Here is a 23,794-nt window from a genome sequence, read left to right on the forward strand (position 1 = left end):
AAGGAAAACGGCAAATTCTGAGCCACGTCATTAAGAAATGGATATTATAAAACCCCTGCCAAAATGAAATATTTAACATTTTTTATAAAAACTGTGTGCATGATTATGATAATTATTAACTTCCATCTATTAAGCTGTACTATGTGCCAGTCATCTGCATGCATTATCTAATTTATGTCTGCGATCACTCTATGAAGTAGGTATCGTAATTCTAATCTACTTACAAATGAGCTAGGGGAAGCTTAGGGAGGTTAAAAAACTTGCCCAGTGTGCTCAGACTAACCAGAGGAGCCAGGTTTCAAGCCCATGTCCTATGCCCAATTAGGTACAGCATTATTAAAAAAAAATTACTTCCGTATGATGCAGCCAATAGACATTTTTCGTATATAATTGTGAATAAGAAACACTGCGGTAATACCACTGGGACTTGCCAAGTAATGACAGAGAGGCGACTCTAGCAAGTATTTGAGACTATGATTGTATTTAAAACCTGCCAACCACTAAATAAACATCAAAGGCAGCTGCAGCAACCAGACGTGTTCTTTGTTTCTTCACCTGCGAGCCTGTTCCCTGCCCAAGAAGAATGGAGCAATGTCTGGACTAAAAGGCTATCTTTGTGGCCCATTCACTCGTTGGCCTTTGTACAAACACTGCCAGCAGTACATCACTTAGAACGGAGTGCAGCCAAGATTTCTATAACGGAAACATCGATCAATCAAATCCGGGAGTGAGCCAGCAAACACATTTCACTGAGATCACCAGCCAGCAATCATCACATAGATCATCAGATAATAATGGTTCTTGACAAAAAGAAAAAGAAAACTAGACCAGCTGTGAGCTGCTGACTGAAGGGGCAAGGCCTTTATTTTTGTCCACCTGTTACCTACTGGTATACTAGAATCTTCTCTTGCTTTCGATTCCATTAGTCATATTATAACTGCAACACATAGAATGAATCTTTAAATTCGTTAGTGAATAAATGGTGTGACTTTTATCCTTTTAGCTTCTTTTGCTTTAAGGCAGGAATTTTCTTCCTTATTTTTAACTCAATAGACACCTTATTTCATCATTTGAACTGGAATTATTAGCCCTATACCTGTTATCTCCCAAAGTAGTCAAATAAAAATATCCATATGTTTCTAACTTGCATAGTGATAAAAACCTGTATGTAGTTGGCAAGCCCCTATAATATACCTAGTACTGTAAGAACTAGTATTTCTTGAGAATTTTCTATCTGTCAGGCACTATTCAAAACAATTTATTTAACATATATTCACAGAGAGGTTAAGTAACCTGCCCATGATCACACAGAAAGTGGTGGACCTGAAATGTGATCCAGGCAACAGTGCTCCTGATCCTACCCTCTGAACACATTAATGAGTGATAACATAGTGACAGTTGTACTTTTTAAATATCACCATATGTCAAACATGTATTCAGCCACTTAATAACCGTTAAAAATTGTTAACAATTTTGAAAGCATGAGTAGAACCCTTTTAATACTAAGACAATACCAATACTAATGTTTGAAAGAAATTATTTATTCAGGTCTAAGCTTCGTACTTGAAAAAGTCACCCTATGACCAAATGAGCCTTTTGAGAAATGGAAGAGAGGAAGGAATAAGAGATTTCACATTAGTCACTGTCCTCTTTAAAATGACAGAAAAACTTGAATTTCATTACAATGGAGAATTACCTGCTGCCAATTGCAAATGTCTCAATTACTGAGCAATTCTTGGTGAGACAGACATACTCAAAAATTTCTCCATGGGCATCTAATCCTGATCAACAATAATGACATCTCTAATTCCTCCCCAAATGTCCTACACCAAGTAGAAACAGGGAAAATATCAGGAAACACCTTTTTGTGTCCAAAGCATAATTTCTTGCACTGATGGCAGTAGGGGCAACAAAATAGTCACTGCTTCTGGTCCAGAACTCAGGATTATTTCATTTACAAGGGTCACAAACCCAACTCAGACTATCTAATCAAGAAACAAAACTACGGAGTCATATAACTAAAGATTCTACAAGCATCTGAGTTTAGGCAACACTAGATCTAGATACAAAAAAACCCCACATCATTAGATATCTCCCTCAGCCCTACTTCTATCTGTGTTAGCTTTATTTTCAGAACATTCTTGATGGAATCAAGAAAAAACATCACCCCCAGTAAAACAATATTTTCACAAAAAGAAGGCAGAGATGCAGGTCAGTATGTAAAAGCAGATGAGCGTGTGCCATGATTTCTTAATTGATAACAGTCTTATTTTGAGGGATCAGTGGTTATCAGAGCTGGAGACTCTTCCCAACAAGCTGGGTGTTATAAATGACTTTTTCTCATCTTACAACTCTCACTTTGGTGTTCTTTATACCATTAGCACTAGTACACATGTGGTCACACAATCCAGAACCTTCGTGCCATTCCTCATTCTCACCAAGCCCTTTACTTCTTAAATATTGTTCAAATCAATCCATTTATCCCTATTACTGGTTCTCTCTTGGATAACAACAGTGGTGTTTAATTAGTCTCTCTGACTCATGACTTAGCCCATTAAACCCATTCTCTATGCGGGTGACAATGAAATCTGTTTAAAACATAAATTCTGCCATGCCACTTCCCTGTTTTAAAATCATCAAGGAAAAAAATAAAATAAAATAAAATAAAACAATCAAGGGCTTTCAAGTGTTCTCAGAATAATATCCAAGGGCCTTAGCCTACTGTACATGGATAGCATGCACTTCTATAATTTTGCTACACTAAATGATAGCCACTAGCTGCACGTAACAATGTAAATGGAAATTAATTAAAATCAAATAAAATTAATAATTCATTTCTTCAGCTCACTAAACATGTTTCAAGTGCTCAAAAGCCACATGTGGCTAGTGGTTATGTATTTATGTATCAGACAATACAAATACAGAACATTTCCATCATTATAGAAAGTTCTAATAAAACATAAAACATTGCTGTTTTGTGGCCTCATATCTGTTCACTATGCAATTGTTTTCTAAAAATAATGCTGAACCACTGGTAGGATCTGACCAATTCATACATATTCATGTCTCTGTAGCTTTGCTCATTCTACGTCTTCTTGGAATGCTTTTCATGTATCCCTACATAGTAATCAATATACATTCTTGAAGACCCAGCTAAGATGTCACCTTCTTTAGGATGGAAAACCTGAACTCTGGGGTTCAGCGCTAAGTGCTTTCAAGACACCCTGTGCCTACTTGTACCTTACCCATGCAGTGGTGAAATTATTGGTTTGTGCCTGACTTCCCATGTGACAGTAAACCTTGAAGTCAAGAGGTTTGGTTCTTTGTTGTTCTTCCAGCACCAAGCACAATGAGAGGCATGTAGGAAGAAATCTAATACAGTACACATTTGTTAAAATGTAATAAATGGAAATAGTAAAGGCAATCCTTTCGACTTGTTAAACAAAATATCCACTTCAATTTTTCAAATTAATGAAATTAATAGATATCCCTGACCGTTTCTGGCTGGTCTTCTCTGGTCCTGACATAACCTCAGCTCACCTCTAACATCATACTTTGTCCTCAGTTCACTTCCACTTTAGAACTGATTCCAGAATCTACCTACTCAAAATAGGGTACATCTACAGAAGGGGTAGAGGTTCAAGGATGATCTAAAATGAACATCTTTTCCAGGAATAACAATAAAGGAAGTTTAAGAATTGCTGAAGGATTCCTTAAAGTGTCATAAATTCTACGGAATAATTTTACCTACGTTAGAGATAATGTCTTCGTTGTGTGAATCTCTGATGGATACAGTATTAACAAAAAGGAAAAAGAAAAAACAAAGACCCCACACCACCAGAGATATAGCCATTTTTCATTTAAAACATGATGAGAAAATAGAAAACCCAGAATTTAAACTTGGAATTTTTCTGTCCCTTTGGTGTTGAGATTTTGCACCTGCCTTAATGCAGATAGGTGCCCTTCCAGGTGGCTATTTCTCCTTCCTCTTCCCTTCTAGATGAACCTGGGAAGGAGGTAGTATTCCAAATTGATTTTGCAGAGCTGTTGGATAAGCTTAGGTCAGTTTTACATGATTTGGAACCTAATAACCCAGCAATACAGTTAAACATTTTGCATGTCAGCCTTTAAATTGCATTTAAATCTTTTGTTCTTTGACATTTAGCAACATTCTGTTTCAGTAAAGGTTGTTGCCTTTTTTTTGCAATGACTTTCTGACTTGTCTTTAAAGTTAGCAGTCCAATCAGTCTCCACTGACAGAGAAGAGTGACATATTGACTTTCACAAGAGATGAATCAAAAGGTGACAGAACATGAATAGATGGAACCTTAGCACTGAATTTTCCATATAAATGCAAGTGTCAACTAAACAAAGAAAAAGACTCCTCTTTACATAGTCAATGCAGGTGCTCTATCCACATAATATATGAGTTATTACTGCATAGGCTTGGTGATCCCATGGAATTGTGGGTATTCACTTTTTTAATATAAAGTTGAATTTTACTCCCAACACTGGCTTACCTTAACTATCAACATACTTGGAAAAGTTGATTATTAAAATCCGTCTCCCCATTTCTAATTTTAGCTGTGAAATGAAAAATTATTGAGACCTCAGAAATTTCTAATAAATTGCAAAATATAGACAATTTAAGTTACTTTGTCTTTGGAACTTTCTTTCTTCCTGCTTTTTCTTTGGTGTTCTAACATTCTCACTATATCTCTACTAATCCTTCAGTGCACATACCTCGAGAAAGCATGAGACACGCATCTGGTGTCAAATTCTATTCCATGTTTTACTCTCAGAACACTTTGACTGCTTTAGGCTTTCTCTCAGTCTTCCTTCCATAATCCAGGAGACTTGCATTAATCAATAACTCATTAATATTACTCATAACTTTAATATTAGCAAAATTTATTGGGCATTTATGTATGTCAGTCTCTGAGCTCTAGGGTGTACCTAAATTATCTCAGGTAATTCACAATATAGTTCTATGAAGAAAATATGTTACTGTATTTATCCCCATTATAGAGATAAGAAAACTGAGACAAAGGATATTTAAGTATCATGTCCAAGATCATGCATCTTGCAAAGCCTTCAAGTCCAGGATTGTCTAACACCAAAATTCATGCTTCTGACCAGATTATTCCCATTTATTTTTTTGAAACATGAACATATATGTTTTCATGCTTTAATATTTAAGAACATAACAACAATGTATATGATGTCAATCTTATCTTTAGAAAATTGTGTGGTAAAATACACAAATATTGGCTAATATAAAACATATTTACTTTTTATTTCATGCCTTTAGTATAGTCATAAATTCTTATACCTATAAAAATATTCAAATAACTAATAAATATCAAGTATATTAGAAGTCAAACATTATATGACAGTAGATAACTTTTTCATTTTTTTACTATGTTTTTTATTTTTATTTTATTTTATTTATTTTTTTATACAGCAGGTTCTTACTAGTCACCCATTTTATACACATCAGTGTATACATGTCAATCCCAACCTCCTAATTCATCACACCACCATTCCTACCCGCCATTGCTTTCCCTGCTTGGTGTCCATATATTTGTTCTCTACATCTGTGTCTATATTACTGCCCTGCAAACCGGTTCATCTGTACCATTTTTCTAGGTTCCACATATATGCGTTAATATACGATATTTGTTTTTCTCTTTCGGACTTACTTCACTCTGTACAGCAGTCTCTAGATTCATCCACGTCTCCAGAAATGACCCAATTTTGCTCCTTTTATGGCTGAGTAATATTCCATTGCATATATGTACCACATCTTCTTTATCCATTCCTCTGTCAATGGGAATTTAGGTTGCTTCCGTGACCTGGCTATTGAAAACAGCGCAGCAATGAACATTGGGGTGCATGTATCGTTTTCAATTATGGTTTTCTGTGGGTATCGGCCCAGTACTGGGATTGCTGGGTCATATGGTAATTCTATTTTTAGTTTTTTAAGGAACCTCCATACTGTTCTCCATAGTGGCTATATCAATTTACATTCCTACCAACAGTGCAAGAGGGTTCCCTTTTCTCCACACCCTCTCCAGCATTTGTTGTTTGTAGATTTTCTGATGATGCCCATTCTAACTCGTGTGAGGTGATACCTCATTGTACTTCTGATTTGCATTTCTCTAATAATTAGTGATGTTGAGCAGCTTTTCATGTGCTTCCTGGCCATCTGTATGTCCTCTTTGAAGAAATGTCTATTTAGGTCTTCTGCCCATTTTTGGATTGGGTTGTTTTTTTAATATTGAGCTGCATGAGCTGTTTATATATTTTGGAGATTAATCCTCTCTCTGTTGATTCGTTTGCAAATATTTTCTCCCATTCTGAGGGTTGTCTTATCATCTTGTTTGTGGTTTCCTTTGCTTTGCAAAAGCTTTTAAGTTTCACTAGGTCCCATTTGTTTATTTTTGTCTTTATTTCCATTACTCTAGAAGGTGGATCAAAAAAGATCTTGCTGTGATTTATGTCAGAGTGTTCTTCCTATGTTTCCCTCTCAGAGTTTTATAGTGTCCAGTCTTACATTTAGGTCTCTAATCCATTTTGAGTTTATTTTTGTGTATGGTGTTAGGGAGTGTTCTAATTTCATTCTTTTACATGTAGCTGTCCAGTTTTCCCAGCACCACGTATTGAAGAGACTGTCTTTTTTCCGTTGTATATCCTTGCCTCCTTTGTCATAGATTAGTTGACCATAGGTGTGTGGGTTTATCTCTGGGCTTTGTCTCCTGTTCCATTGATCAATATTTCCGTTTTTGTGCCAGTACCATATTGTCTTGATTACTGTGGTTTTGTAGTATAGTCTGAAATCAGGGAGTCTGATTCCTCTAGCTCCTTTTTTTTCCCTCAAGACTGCTTTGGTTATTCAGCGTCTTTTGTGTCTCCATACAAATTTTAAGAGTTTTTTGTTCTAGTTCTGTAAAAATGCCATTGGCAATTTGATAGGGATTGCATTGAATCTGTAGATTGCTTTGGGTAGTATAGTCATTTTCACAATATTGATTCTTCCAATCCAAGAACATGGAATATCTCTCCATCTGTTGGTATCATCTTTAATTACTTTCAACAGTGGCTTATAGTTTTCTGCATACAGGTCTTTTGTCTCCCTAGGTAGGTTTATTCCTGGGTATTTTATTCTTTCTTTTGCAATGGTAAGTGGGAGTGTTTCCTTAATTTCTCTTTCAGATTTTTCATCATTAGTGTATAGGAATGCAAGAGATTTCTGTGCATTGATTTTGTACTCTGCAAATTTACCAAATTCATTGATTAGCTCTAGTAGTTTTCTGGTGGCATCTTTAGGATTCTCTAGGTATAGTATCATGTCATCTGCAAAGAGTGACAGTTTTACTTTTTCTTTTCCAATTTGTATTCCTTTTATTTCTTTTTCTTCTTTGATAGCTGTGGCTAGGACTTCCAAAGTTATGTTGAATAATAGTGGCAAGAGTGGACATCTTTGTCTTGTTCCTGATCTTAGAGGAAATGCTTTCAGTTTTTCACCATTGCGAATGATGTTTGCTGTGGGTTTGTCATATATGGCCTTTATTATCTTGAGGTAGGTTCCCTCTATGCCCACTTTCTGGAGAGTTTTTATCATAAATCAGTGTTGAATTTTGGCAAAAGCTTTTTCTGAATCTACTGAGATGATCATATGGTTGTTCTTCTTCAATTTGTTAATATGGTGTATCACATTGGTTGATTTGCGTATACTGAAGAATCCTTGCATCCCTGGGATAAATCCCACTTGATCATGGCGTATGATCCTTTTAATGCGTTGTTGGACTCTGTTTCCTAGTATTTTGTTGAGGATTTTTGCATCTATATTCATCACTGATATTGGTCTATAATTTTCTTTTTTTGTAGTACCTTTGTCTGGTTTTGGCATCAGGGTGATGGTGGCCTCATAGAATGAGTTTGGGAGTTTTCCTTCCCCTGCAATTTTTGGAAGAGTTTGAGAAGGATGGGTGTTAGCTGTTCTCTAAATTATTGATAGAATTCACCTGTGAAGCCATCTGGTCCTGGATGTTGCTGGAAGATTTCTAATCACAGTTTCCATTTCAGTACTTGTGATTTGTCTGTTCTTATTTTCTATTTCTTCCTGTTTCAGTCTTGGAAGGTTATACCTTTCTAAGAGTTTCTCCATTTCTTCCAGGTTGTCCATTTTATTGGCATATAGTTGTTTGTAGTAATCTCTTATAATCCTTTGTATTTCTGCCGTGTCTGTTGTAACCTCTCCTTTTTCATTTCTAATTTTATTGATTTGAGTCCTCTCCCTCTTTTTCTTGATCAGTCTGGCTAATGCTTTATCAATTTTGTTTATCTTCTCAAAGAAACAGCTTTTAGTTTTATTGATCTTTGCTATTGTTTTGTTTCTATTTCATTTATTTCTGCTCTGATCTTTACGATTTCTTTCCTTTTGCTAACTTTGGGTTTTGTTTGTTCTTCTTTCTCTAGTTCCTTTAGGTGTAAGGTTAGATTGTTTATTTGAGATTTTTCTTGTTCTTGAAGTAGGCTTCTATAGCTATAAACTTCCCTCTTAGAACTACTTTTGCTGCATCCCATAGGTTTTGGATCATCGTGTTTTCATTGTCATTTGTCTCTAGGTATTTTTTTATTTCCTCTTTCATTTCTTCAGTGATCTCTTGGTTATTTAGTAACGTATTGTTCACCCTCCATGTGTTTGTGTTTTTTACGTTTTCTTTTCCTGTAATTCATTTCTAATCTCAGAGCATTGTGGTCAGAAAAGATGCTTGATATGATTTCAATTTTCTTAAATTTACTGAGTCTTGATCTGTGACACAAGATGTGATCTACTCTGGAGAATGTTCCATGTGCACTTGAGAAGAAAATGTATCTGCTGTTTTTGGATGGAATGTGCTATAAATATCAATTAAATCTATCTGGTCTATTGTGTCATTTAAAGCTTGTGATTCCTTATTAATTTTCTGTTTGGATGATCCATGCATTGGTGTAAGTGAGGTGTTAAAAGTCCTTCACTATTATTGTGTTACTGTTGATTTCCTCTTTTACAGCTGGTAACAGTTGCCTTATGTATTAAGGTGCTCCTATGTTGGGTGCATATATATTTATAATTCTTATATCTTCTTCTTGGATTGATCCCTTGATCATTATGTAGTGTCCTTCCCTGTCTCTTGTAACATTCTTTACTTTAAAGTCTATTTTATCTGATATGAGTATTGCTACTCCAGCTTTCTTTTGATTTCCATTTGCAAGGAATATCTTTTTCCATTCCCTCACTTTCAGTCTGAATGTGTCCCTAGGTCTGAAGTGGGTCTCCTGTAGACAGCATATATATAGGTCTTGTTTTCTATCCATTCAGCTAGCCTGTGTCTTTTGGTTGGAGCATTTAATCCATTCACGTCTAAGGTAATTATCAATATGTATGTTCCTATGTCCATTTTCTTTATTGTTATGGGTTTGTTTTTGTAGGTCCTTTTCTTCTCTTGTGTTTCCCACTTAGAGAAGTTCCTTTAGCATTTGTTGTAGAGCTGGTTTGGTGGTGCTGAATTCCCTTAGCTTTTGCTTGTCTATAAAGCTTTTGGTTTCTCCGTCGAATCTGAATGAGATCCTTGCCAGGTAGAGTAATCTTGGTTGTAGGTTCTTCCCTTTCATCACTTTAAGTATATCATGCCACTCCCTTCCGGCTTGTAGAGCTGCTGCTGAGAAATCAGCTGTTAACCTTATGGGAGTTCCCTTGCATGTTATTTTTCGTTTTATCCTTGCTGCTTTCAATAATTTTTCTTTGTCTTTAATTTTTGCCAATTTGATTACTATGTGTCTCAGCGTGCTTCTTCTTGGGTTTATCCTGTATGGGTCTCTCTGCACTTCCTGGACTTGGGTGGCTATTTCCTTTCCCATGTTAGGGAAGTTTTCGACTATAATTTCTTCAAATATTTTCTCGGGTGCTTTCTCTCTCTCTTCTCCTTCTGGGACCCCTATGATGTGCACATTGTTGCATTTAATGTTGTCCCAGAGGTCTCTTAGGCTGTCTTCTTTTCATTCTTTTTTCTTTATTCTGTTCTGCAGCAGTGAGTTCCACCATTCTGTCTTCCAGGTCACTTATCCATTCTACTGCCTCAGTTATTCTGTTATTGATTCCTTCTAGTGTATTTTTCATTTCAGTTACTGTGTTGTTCATCTCTGTTTGTTTGCTCCTTAATTCTTCTAGATCTTTGTTAAACATTTCTTGCATCTTCTTGATCTTTGCCTCTATTGTTTTTCCAAGGTCCTGGATCATCTTCACTATCATTATTCTGAATTCTTTTTCTGCAAGGTTGCCTATCTCCACTTCATTTAGTTGTTTTTCTGGGGTTTTATCATGTTCCTTCATCTGGTACATAGCCCTCTGCCTTTTCATTTTTTCTATCTTTCTGTGAATGTGGTTTTTGTTCCATAGGCTGCAGGATTGTAGTTCTTCTTGCTTCTGCTATATGTCCTGTGTGGATGAGGCTATGTAAGAGGCTTGTGCAAGCTTCCTGATGGGAGGGACTGGTGGTGGGTAGAGCTGGCTGTTGCTTTGGTGGGCAGAGCTCAGTTGATAACTTTTTCTTAAGATTGTCAATGACTCAGTGAAAAGGAAGGAGCAAGTGTGATACCAAGGAGTTTAAATTAATGAGTTATCAATATACTGAGAAGTTATATTGCTGCCACAGATAGAGGATTGCTGTATGATAGGTTCTTTATAAACCACTGAATTATTGATTGATTGATTTATTGATTGGTTGCATCGGGTCTTTGTTGCTGTGCACGGGCTTTCTCTAATTGTGGCAAATAGGTCTACTCTTTGTTGAGGTGTGCAGCCGTCTCATTGTGGTGGCTTCTCTTGTTGAAGTGCATGGGCTCTAGACATGAGGGCTTCAGTAGTTGTGTCATGTGGTCTCAGTAGTTGTGGTGCATGGGCTTAGTTGCTCCACGCATTTGGGATCTTCCCGGACCAGGGATAGAACCCATGTCCCCTGCATTGACAGGCGGATTCTTAAGCACTGTACCGCCGGGAAGTCCAAAATCATTATTTCTAACTGTACATTTTCAGATAATACACACAATGAAAATGTCTTCATTTATGGTCACTAAAGAAAACTCATTCAAAAGGACCGCAATCTATATATGTACTTTGCGACGAGCAAAAGTACAAAAAGGATGGGAAAAGGAGAAAACAATGGATAAGAAATGTAAATAAATTTGTGAAAGAAAGAAAATAAATGGAAGAGTGGCAACAGAATTAGCAAGGTGCAATACTTAAGAACCCAAAGCCTACAGGATACTGAGGTAAGACTTGGTGCTAAAAAAGGGGAGAATTGGTTTTAGGAGTGTTCACAAGGAAGGGACCACATGATCCTCACCTCACACTGTGCAGCAAGGTGACAATGACCCATCCTATCTCCATGCAGCAGGAGACAGGAGGTATACTTTCCAGAGTTACTAAAAGAGATTTCTGGTCTGGGGACACCATGTACAGTAGAAGTCCAGAGTGAAGTATGGTTCAAAAAAGGGAGGAAGGCAGATTACAAAAGAATCTCAATGCCAAGCCATAGAACCTTGTTCCTAGGACACCAGAGAAAGGTTTTCAGAACCACTCCCATCAGCCCTCGTAAACATACAATCATCCAAGTGACTGAAAATTAGAAAATATTTCTCTGGAAGAACTGCATAGCCTTAGAGAAACAACCTTTCTGTGTTGTCATTGGGGATGCAGCTGATCATGCAATAACTCAATCGTGAAGTTTACCAAACAAGAAACCCACCTATGCATATTAACCTCCAACCTTTTAAACATGTTTTCATTTTTCATTTTTAAATACACACAGGCATACAATAATGACCAGACAGTTGATGGAAGTTTCTAATTATAAAAAATAGAGATAAGGACAAACTACCAACAAAGGGAAGGCAAAAGAGAAACATAATTATGTGAAATTAAAAGGTTACAGAAACTAAAATTAACATCCTTAACTACGAGAGAGTGAGACAGAGAAAGATAGATTGAGAGAAAGGGAACAAAAGATAACTCATAAATACTGGATAATCAAGTAAAAATTAAGGAGAAAAGTTGAATACTAGTATAATATTGTGGTTGAGGAATGTCCTAGTAAGTAAAAAGATCAATAAATGAAAGATAGTGGAACAATATGAGAAAGTTGAAAGATGAGTTCAAGAACTACAACATTTGAGGGATAGAAATCATAGTAAAGGAAATTATATGTATTTTAAAAGTGGAAACGTTCCAGACATGAAGGAATGATTGGATTAACCAAAGATTAGCCCATTCCATGAAATTTCAGAAATCCAGGGATAAAGGAAAGATTCTAAATATTTTATGCTATGGTCTGAATTGTGTCTCCTCAAAATTTATCTGCTAAATTCCTAACACCCATTGTAACATCCTTGGAGTAAGGCAATGATTAAGATTAAATGAGGTCTTAAAAGTGTGACTCTGATCCAATGAGATTAGAATCCTCATGGGAAGAGTCTTCAGAAAGCGATCTCTCTCTCTCTCTCTTGCTCCCTCCCTCCCTGTTATGTTATGTGACGACACAGCAAGAAGGGCTGTCTGTAAGCCAGGAAGAGCATTCTCACCAGAAACTGAATTGGCTGAAACCCTGATCTTAGACTTTCCAGTTTCCAGAACTGTAGGAAATACATTTCTGTTGTTTAAGCCACTCATTCAGTCTACAGTATTTTGTTTTGGCAGCCCAGCTAGTTTAATACACTTTCATGGGGGAAAAGTCATATACATCAGCTTAGGACCAGACTAGCATAAAACTTTCCAACACTAACAGTGGATACCACAATACAGTAGATAAACATCCTCAAATTTTTAGAGATAAACGACTTTGAACCTAGAATCATAACCAGCTAAATTATTAATTGTTAAAATACATTATATACATTTTGCAGAAATGCAAGGAGAAGAAACCAGGAAAATCTCATGCACCAAGTTCCCCTTTTAGAAAACAAGTGCAAAGTGAGTGTTAGGGAAAAAAATAAATAAATAAACCAACAGAGGGAAGGACATGCAGGAATGCAGGAAACTTGTAATCCATTATCAGAGAGCAACAAAGAGAATTCCCAAAGTAACAGTGCATAATTTGCCCCAGTGTGAAAACTGTTCAAACTGGCGCATCTCTCAGTGGATTTTCAAGAAAAAAATCTCCAGAAAAGAAATAAAAATAATGAAAACATTATTTGATTAGTCTGAATATTTGGAAATAATTATTTATAATCATGTAACATATCTGTTAGAGAATCTGAGGAGAAATCAATACAATACATATTACACTAAGCAAGTTAAAAAATCACCTAAAAAAGAGGTGATTATTTACTCCAGGCTAAAAAAAAGGTATCAAATAGAAAATAAACATAATAATAGGTCACTTCTTCATCCAACAGTGAATGGTAATTTTATAGATACAAAAATGCACTAACTGTTCTGTAGACAACTGTGATAACTGGGAAGGATGAGGAGAAAATGTGAACAGGTTGGTTTAAAAATGATAAACCTCTGCCTAGGAAGTAAAAGGTAAATGCGTGGTATTTAAGATTGATTAATCAATAAATAACAGAATGAACATTTTATTAAAATGTTTGTTATTTTAAAATGTGGAGATAGGGACTTCCCTGGTGGCGCAGTGGTTAAGAATCCGCCTGCCAATGCAGGGGACATGGGTTCGAGCCCTGGTCTGGGAAGATCCCACATGCTGTGGAACAACTAAGCCCGTGTGCCACAAGTACTGAGCCTGCGCTCTAGAGCCCGTGAGCCACAACTACTGAAGCCCTTACGCCTACAGCCCATGCTCTGCAACAAGAGAAGCCACCGCAAGGAGAAGTCTGCGTACTGCAAGGAAGAGTAGCCCCTGCGTGCCACAACTAGACAAGGGCCATGCACAGCAACAAAGACCCAATGCAACCAAAAACAAAGTCAAAAATAATTTTAAAAATAAATGTTTAAAAAGAAAATGTGGAGATAGACAAACATATACATAGACATTTATTAAAATAAGCGAATGAAAAGTATAAGCTATTCACGTCTGAGGAAAGACTCAGGTGAAGGAAAGATTGTGCAGGGAACACTTCTTTTTTGTTTTATTTTTACCATTAAAAATCTTTCAAAACATTGCGTTTTAAAGAAGTACATGCATGCCTTAGTTTCATGACAAAAATTTTAATTAGAAAAATGACTCTGTAAGAGGCAACTAGTGGAAGGCTGTGTTAGAAACTATTAGTATTTACAAATATTTGCTTCTACTCCCTGTCCTATTTGAGCATGTGACTTGGTTTGACCAATGAATATTTCAGAACCAACAAGTGGATCCGTTCTGTCTTTCTCCTCTGTCACGACATGTAACATTGTGTCCAGACTGAGCTTATTTCATTAGCTTGGGTCCCAGAGCGAGCAGATGTGTAGCAAGTAATTGACTTCTGTCATTTTAGGTTTAGTGTTTTGTTGCCATAGGAAAAACTACTCTATGCTGACCGTGCAGAGATGAAATAGAAATTCATCATGTATCAACTAAAGCACTGACTGGGGTATGTTGTAAAGGTAAGCAAGTCATTAATTAATATTTGAGAATTTATATCATATAATGTTACATTCTTTCTAGACATTACAATATTTCCATTTCTGGTATAAGATATACCACTTGTCTCCCTATTTGTAACAAATTCACACCACTGTCACATAAAGACATTATCTGAAGAAGCAAGTTTTAAATTGAATTAGGTACTTTCTTTTCATGCCCTATGAGAGATTTATGATCCTAATACCTGAACATCTCCAATCATTTCTCAAGTTTCCTCAGATTTTCAGTTAATTGCTTAACTTTTCACTGTATCACACAGTATTCCCTTTTGGATACTGACAGAATGATTCCTATCTCCTCTTTTATACTTTATTTTATACCTTCATTAAGAAACTTAAACTTACTGTCCAGCTTATCAATTCAATTATTACTTAATTAACTATAGTTTCTGGTTTGAAAGAGATGATATTTTGACATTTGAAGTGCTCCCAACTAACTTGTAAGTTTGCTTAAGGTAGAGAATATAAATGTTAATTCCTGTTTTGGGTCTTGCAGTTTCAAACACAATTGGTAGGCACAAAATAAGCACTTAATAAACATTTGCTTAATAGATTATGTCTAAGTCTCCACTAAGCACATGGGAATTTGTGTTTATTTACCCATAAAATGCCATTTCTAACTCGTGTATTACCTATCTTGTGAATTATTCCTAGGCTATTTCACCCTTCTTCCCAGCATGAATCTGAGTCATCTGACTATACCATCATGGGATGTGACCTGGGAATGAAACTAGTTTTAACACCAGCCCATGAAAAACATAAATATGAAAGTAAAAAATCCCTAAATGTCAATGACTTCTTCTTTTCTAGGTTCATGCATTATCTCAGCCCCATTTCCCTTTATTAATTTGCAGATTCTAAAATTATAGTGTGAAAAGGAGAAAGGGAGAGTATTTAATCCAGCACCTCATTTTGTAGATGAGGTGACATGACTTGTCTGGAGTCATATGACCTAATAATGGTAGCAGAAGTACCAGTATCATTAGACTCCATTACATGAATATTCCACCTTGAGAGTACAGTCTCTTGAGAGTCGGATGTCATTTTTCTTATTGACATTTCTTGCATGTCATGGCCCAGCCTAATGTTTACCATGAAACATATGAGCTCATGTTTGTTGGGTTTACCTAATATAATGTTTAATTTTAGGAAAATTTATCTGTAGTAATTTAGCAAGATAGCTGAATGCTCATGTATATATGAAATGCTGGATACTGGGCAGCAAATCAAATTTTATTTCTAAATCTAGTTCTACCAAATTTTCCTTATATTTCTCCTTCCTATTTTCTATAAGAACAGACTAAAGCAAGAAGGTATAATATCCTGATCAAAATCATTTGTTCAGGAGGATGGGGGACCCCTAGAATTATTCAAACTAGCAATTGGGATGAGATAGTCTATATTATTAAATTAATTTTAAGACATTAATTAAGGTATTTGAATATTTAAATTTCATGGTAACACGTCCAAAGGTGATAAACTATTGAACTTTATTAGCTAATTGTTTGATGTAGTATTTATGGAATGCTGTTACTTATCCAGAAATTCAGTATTTATTGCATTTATTTTTCCTTACTGTTGGTTTTTAATGAATCTTACATCCTATTGTTAGACTTGCTCATGTTTGAAAAAGGGTGGAGTAGGAGCTACCTTTTTATTCCTTTAATTAGTCTCTTTCCTGAGGTCCATTAGCTGGCAATTCTTTCCTGTTAGATCAATGGCAAAACAATAATCTGTAGTCATTTTGCCTTGAGCAATAATCTGAACATCCCTCCTGGAAATGATCCACTGTGGCCACTGGAACATTTGAGCAGTAGTTTTAATTGTGTTTTCATCAGATTCTGGTGTTGCTGAGCCCTGTTCTGACAGCCAAGACAGTATAGAAACAATTTAGCATATGTGACATTGCAGTCTGTGAAACTGGTAACAGACTGCACGTTAGTTTCAATGCTCTTTCCATACAGGTTTAATAATCAGAAAAAGAATGTTAACTCTTTAATAATTGAATATGTGTTTAATATTTAAACAGCCAGATCCTTCCAGTTGTTAAGCTAATATCAAAGTAGGATGGAAGCAGGCTACTTACTGGCAACTGTCCATCTTACAAATGTCTTTTGAAGTTCAGTGAGGTAATGGTATAGACTGCCAGGCTCAGGCTGGAGGGTGTTACTTCTAATAACGAGAACCAAAGACAATGCAGAAACTTTCTTTTCGTAATTATAGCCATGTAATAAAACCTATATGTGTTAAAACTATAGTATAACTCATGATATTTTTAATCTCACATTTTGTTTTTTCATTCTTTATAACTATTGAATGCAGGAATAATTTTCCTGAAAATGAAAAAGAAAATAGGCAATGTTTACAGCAGATTATGTGGTGGGAATGATTTCACTTGTAATATATGTTCAAAATACAAGGAAGATCAGCGTTTACTTAAATATTTGTTATCCTAAAGTCTCCCTTTATTGCCCATGGTAATTTAACAATTATATTGAGGGGTAAGGGAAAGGAGTTATACTCTGGTGGGCATTGGCAATGCTCATATCCTGTGACTTCACTTTAGTGACCCCAGTCCACCTTCCAAATGACCTCTGGTGCACCAGAGACCCTCAGTTTACTCAGTCACAAGGCATTTTGTAATGTAACAGTTAATTTCACATATTTTATAAAGATATTTGACTACCTCTGCTAAAGCCTACTCCTAATTGAATATAAATCATAGGGTTAAAAAATCTTATATTTTTTCCTAAAACATCTGTTCTTGACATTTCTGTTCTAAAGTCTTTTTTTTTTTAAAGACCAAGGTGACTTTCAATTTCACTTTGTTGAATTCAGGCCCTATCTCTTCCACTAATGATTTTAGGTGACCGTCGTGTAGCTTAAAAGTTCCAGATGGACTTCAGTTTTCTTGGTGTAGTTTCTGTTTAGTTTTGCACAAGGAAATTTAAATGACTGTTTTATTCTTGAAAGGAATTTCAAGTCAATCTTTGAGAAAATATATATCATTTTAAACTTTTAAAACAAGTAAAGATAGATGCTCCACACTCAGGAAATCTGATTCTGTATGCTCTGGGTAAGGCACCATTATACTTTTTTTTTTCCAAGTCATTCTACTACCTACCATTGTTTGAGAACCACTGTTACAGACTAATTGTTGGAGATGAATTCCACCTTTATTTTTCTGTTCTCCTAATCATGTGAATAGGAAAATATAAAATCATAAATCAAATATTTCATGAAAAGAATGGGACAGCAGAATTGTAAGAAACTTAACCTACCATTAAAGTTAGATAAGATAGATAAGATTTATTATGTGCTAGGGCCATGTGACCCATGACCATTCTCTTCTTCCTTCTACCTTTATTTAGGACACAGTGCTCTAAAGACAATAGTGTTGAACTTTGTTTCTTGGTAATCCTTTTTATTTATTTATTTTTTAAAGGTGATAATGACTTTTTAAAAATTTTATTTATTTTGGGCTGCATTTTGGGTCTTCGTTGCTGCGTGTAAGCTTTCCCTAGTTATGGCAAGCAGGGGCTACTCTTTGTTGTGATGTGTGGGCTTCTCAGTGCAGTGGCTTCTCTTGTTGCGGAGCACAGGCTCTAGGGGTACAGGCTTCAGTAGTTGTGGTACATGGGCTCAGTAGTTGTGGCTCACAGGCTCTAGAGCACCGGCTCAGTAGTTGTGGCGCACAGGCTTAGTTGCTCTGTAGCATGTGGGATCTTCCCAGACCAGGGATCGAACCCGTGTCCCCTGCATTGACAAGTGGATTCTTAATCACCGTGCCACCAGGGAACTCCCCTGGTAATCCTTTCCAACACTGCAGTATTTTAGAACTGCCTTATCTGGAAAGGCTTTCTTATAGTTTTTCCAAATCACTTGTCATGATAATATGCCCCTTACTACTCTTCCCATTATTGGAGTAGGGGAAAAGCTATTCTTCACTCCTGGATTTTACTTTTATGAAGTTACATCTCAAACTTCCCTCCCAGAGAAGACATACAATTTATTTGAGGACAAAGGAATCCATAACTGAGATTTAATTTTTTCTGCAAACCTGAAAATATATTTATGCTTTGGTATTTCTCTTAGGTAATAGGAATGAAAATTTCCTAGCAAAAGATCATCATTTAAGTGGCTGTAGGAGAAAAATACTTCACGTCTGTGCAAACAGTAGTAAGTAGCATTTGATAAAATACATTCTCACCTTCCTAAGCTATTTTTTCCCTCCTGTTATGTGCTTAAAATAGCAAACCATTGGTGTTCAGTTTTTTCAACTTACCAAGTGATCCTGAAGGTCCACAACTTATGAATATTCTTCCCTTCTTCTGGTGCATGAATTTGAATCCTGAGTGCTTCAGGGTGGGTAAGGGCACAGTGACTCACTTAGAAGGTGACTAGTCAGCACCAGCAACAAGCCCACATGAAGACATAATTTCAAACATGTATTTGCTTCTTCTTTGCATTTTTAATATGGGTCTTCTCTGAATTCGTTCTGGATTATCCACTGCCTAAGTGGAAAGAGAGGATGGTTAGAGCACAAATGAAAAAGATTCAGTGTTTAGCTTCTGAGCTCCAAAAGAGGCCTTTCAAGCTCATTTTGAGGACAATCTTTGCACAAAAGCTGTTAATTTGCCAAACCCTGGCTCTCTGAAAAGAATGAACGGATATATATCTATATTGATATACACTGGAGTTTCTTCTATAATGAGAGAAAACTTGTGTTCTACAAAATCACATACTAAAATAACTGTATACTTTTAGAAAATAACTGAAGGCAGAGCACTAAAACCTATGTAACTTTGTAGTCAAAGTACTAATAAAAGCAATAATAATCTTAATATAAATATTATCAGAGTTAAATCTCAACTGGCCTTGACACCTAAGGTGAAAATCCATCAGTTTTTTTCCAAGGTTCATGCCTCTTCCTTAGAGGGATATACTTACTTAGAGGGATATACTCCCAATTGAGACCAGTTTTATCAAAATTAAAAATGTCACAGTGTGGACTTCCACCTCAGTTTTTTCTAAACACACAGGAAATATCTTTGCAGATTCATTTGCATTTGCAGTTTTGGCAGAGACATTATGGAAAGCTTAGCAGTTCTTAAAGCCACTAAACCAGCTAGTATTTGCACTAATAGAAAGCACTTATGTAGTATTTCCTACTTCCTGAAGGTTTCTCTTTTAATTCTGGGAAAGCATGTCCCAGACGGCTTCAAAATATTGGCATGCTGGGAAAATCAAGCACAGACTAATGCAACTTCCACATTTTATTAGTATTTTTCTGCTATATGCGAATTGTATGTGATCTAGTTTACATTATAGAAATACACATTGTAACAGAAAGGACACACAAACACACATACATATATATACACACAACCCTCTACATACATCATACATATGTGTAAGTCACATATGCACTGCGAGAAGCAGATGCCTCACTGAAGAGATTTAGTGGAAGAAACACCTGTGATGGAGAAAGGGAGAAAGCATAGGAGGAGGCAAAATCTTCAGACCACAAGGCAGGTCTGAAACCTATGAAAGGAGAACGTGGAGGAAGGATTGGGTAGGAAGAGCCTCAGACCACAGCTTGGGTCTGAAAAATTTTCTGCCAGAACAATGGGGCGTCCTTAAGCAAGCTGCCTGTTAGCAGAATCCTTCACTGAGCAGGAATCCAACCAGCACTAGAAGCTCACCCTCCTTTGTCACTGCGGGGAGGCAACCCTTGGTACGTGAGGCTTCCAAGTTCTCTGGATTGGCAGCTTGAGACTCTCAGTCAGCTGCTCCCCGCAGCAAGTTCTCTTCAAAGAGATCTGAGTAGCGCAAATCCGTGGCTTCGTCAACACTTACATACTCTCTGTCCCTCAGCCTCCCACACTTTTTGTCCAAATTGGAAAACTCTAATATAGCAGGACACAAAGGTTACCCATAACCACTACACTGAAAAGCAGATAGAAGAAAATATTTCTTGTTGAACAAAGTACAAGAAGAAGGAACATGAAGAGGATGCTTTTAAAACCTCCTTGGATTCAGAAAAACTGAGTTGAAACCACCCAATTTTTGCTCAAGAGAGCAACTGATTTCACAGCTGGTGTCAGAGATGACAGCAGGACCTGAGCCTTGCTACAAAAACCCATCCATCATGATTTTAATGGATTCTACACATTGCCCCCAAGAGAGGAGCTATGTTAACCACACTCACCCTGGTTTCTGAGAAGAGAATACCTGTAACAGCAGCTTGAATTTTGATCTTTTAGTAGAAATGCTGCCCCCATACTGTCTTTACAAAGTCTACCAACAGCTAAATATTAGGCAACCTCCTTACTCAAATGGCCCAGGAGACTTGCTATGGTGGGCTTTAGACTCATGGGTCTGGTGGGGTTGGGAGGAGCATTGGTATGGAAGGAAAACACCCCCCACCAAATAAACTCTTTACCTTGGTGCAATTGAACAAGAACACCTTGACATTCCTCTCTATAACCCTCTGTTTCTTCTCAGAGTTGGCCATGAATTGAAGTGGCAGAGGGGGCTTTCGGCCCCATCAAACGGGACACGCACACCTGAGCTGACCCATTACACTCATTTATGTTACCTCTCTTGTCCTTCTAGACATCTGTGTCTATGAAATAATCAAAAAGTATGTAATCCAAATGGAGCTGCATTTTTCTTTCCTTTTCCCAGAAGTTTGTCCTTTATAATTATATTTGGATTGAGTTAAATATTAAAGATCACATTCCCAGAGCACACATCCTTGCAAAAACTGATCACAGAACTGCTGCTTAGTGGGACTAGACTAATATTTAAATTTTCTGCACAATGAAGGTAACTTACACATATTTAATTGAGAATTTGTGGAATTTGACATCCTAAAAAAGGTTCTTAGTTTAGTGGATGAATAAAAACCTAATATGCTATTAAAATTTTTTTCTACCTTATTATGGTATTATACAGAGAGAAGCAAACCTGAAAACTACCTTGTTTTCAGAAAGAGAAGGTTGATATTTGTTGTGTATGTTGTTGTTGTCATCAATAACCAATGAAAACTATGCTGGAAGTTTTAAGACATTGAGATAGCCAAAAGTTAGTTAATACACAGCTGCCTTTCCAATCCTCAATTTAATTTTACCTTCATCCCCATTTTAGCATCAAATCCTGGGAATCTTCAGTTCAGACACCTTTGCAGGTGCTACACATAACTAACCTTTCAATAAGATTAACTGGCAGACTGTGACATTTGATGTGTGATAATGCAAGGCTTTGTGAATTTTAAATGAGTCTGCAGATGAAGTTGGATACAATAAAGCCTTCTTAAAATATAATTTGAGGACCAGCCACTAGCAAACATTAATTGTAGGAACTTCTAAAGATACAAGCATAAAAGAGTTAATTTGTGGAGGAGAGTCAAATATTTGGACATATTTCATGGGGTGTTTTAAATAAAAGGATTTCTACAGATGGGGTAACTTTAACTGCCATCATTATTATGCCACACTTCATACTGAACACTTACTGGGGGAGAGAAAATGGTGCAATAATCTTCCTTTACACACTGAAAAAGTAATAGTAACAACAACAGAAGTAGCAAGGACTGATTGAAAAGAGTTTTTCCAGGTACTGTCTTAAGGACTTTATGTATATTAATTCCATCCCCATAATTACCCAATCATCCAGCTTCTTTTGAGTATTCATTTTAGAGATGAAGAAACTAAAACCCAGAAAGATTAAAAAACTGGATCAAAGGGGTGCAACAGAAAGTCTCATTCAGTCTGTTCCAGGGCTGATCTTTTTAATCCCTGAACAAGGTGTTCCCCAAATTTTCCTGATGTAAGGAAAGAATCTTCCCTACAGATTCTGATTTAGTAATTGCTTGGGAATGCGAGTTAGTTCAGGCAACCCGGAAAGCAGTGGCCAACTTTATAGGGCCACATAGCTAAGAAGTTTACCTCCAGAAAGATAATCCTAACACTCACTTCAAATCAGGGCAAAAGATAACCATTTCAATACATAAACACAGAAATCATTTCTGACTGAGGTTTGAGGGATGTTTACTTCATTAGGGACTAGCCAAGTTTATAACAGAAAAATATTTAAGAATATCTTTTCAGATTTACATAATTTTTATTTTCTATTTCTATTCTGTATGCCAAGAAATTATAGATGTGTCTCTCAAATATATATTATCTGATAAAATCCTCACATAAGTCCTAGGTTGATGTCTTTTAATTCCCGTTTTATAGGTGAGGAGGAAGGTATATTTGATTAACTTCAAGCAGGAATAAGAAATAATTCACCCGAGTGCTCCCTTGTTTTAATTTATTCAATGTTAAGGAAAAGTCAAACAGTGCACCTCTAGGTGGCAATTTTGAAAATGCATTGTCACCGTCCACTATAATCCATGCTTGGCCCTTCCCATACCAGCTACTCTTACACTGCCGACCTCCACTCACCATGCTTAGCAGAGCCTCAACCAACCAGCCAATTAAGAGTCCACTAATAAAATGGACAGATACTGCCCAATTGTTTCATGCAAAGCAGAAGAAATCTGTGTTTAAAATAGACAAACAATAACCATAGTTGAGAACTCTGACTCTAAACTAGCACTCTACAGAGAAGGATTAGCAGTCATGTAAAGAATAAAAATTTTTTGGATGTCCCTGGGTGCAGTGGATAAGAATCCACCTGCCAATGCAGGGGACACGGGTTCAAGCCCTGGTCCGGAAAGATCCCACATGCCTCAGAGCAACTAAGCCCATTCTCCACAATTACTGAGCCTGTGCTCTAGAGCCCACGAGCCACAACTACTGAGCCCGCGTGCCACAACTACTGAAGCAAGTGTGCCTAGAGCCCGTACTTCGCAACAAGGGAAGCCACCTCAATGAGAAGCCTGCACACCCCAACAAATAGTCCCCACTCGCCACAACTAAAGAAAGCCTGCACGCAGCAACAAAGATCCAACACAGCCAAAGACAAATAAATTTTTTAAAAAAGAATAAAATTTTTAAAATTATATTTTATATTTAATAATCAAGACAATGCTCAACATGGAAAAATCAGAAGGTTTGTTTAAATAGAAATATAAAAATGAAAATCATTCATGGGTGAAGATACAAAAGGTAGCCATTGTTTAATACTTAGTATACTTCATTATTTCATGTATAG

This window comes from Aethalodelphis obliquidens, unplaced genomic scaffold (genome assembly GCF_003676395.1).
Source record: "Aethalodelphis obliquidens isolate GAN/ISIS:26980383/991018 unplaced genomic scaffold, ASM367639v1 scaffold22, whole genome shotgun sequence".
NCBI classification, from domain to species: domain Eukaryota; kingdom Metazoa; phylum Chordata; class Mammalia; order Artiodactyla; family Delphinidae; genus Aethalodelphis; species Aethalodelphis obliquidens.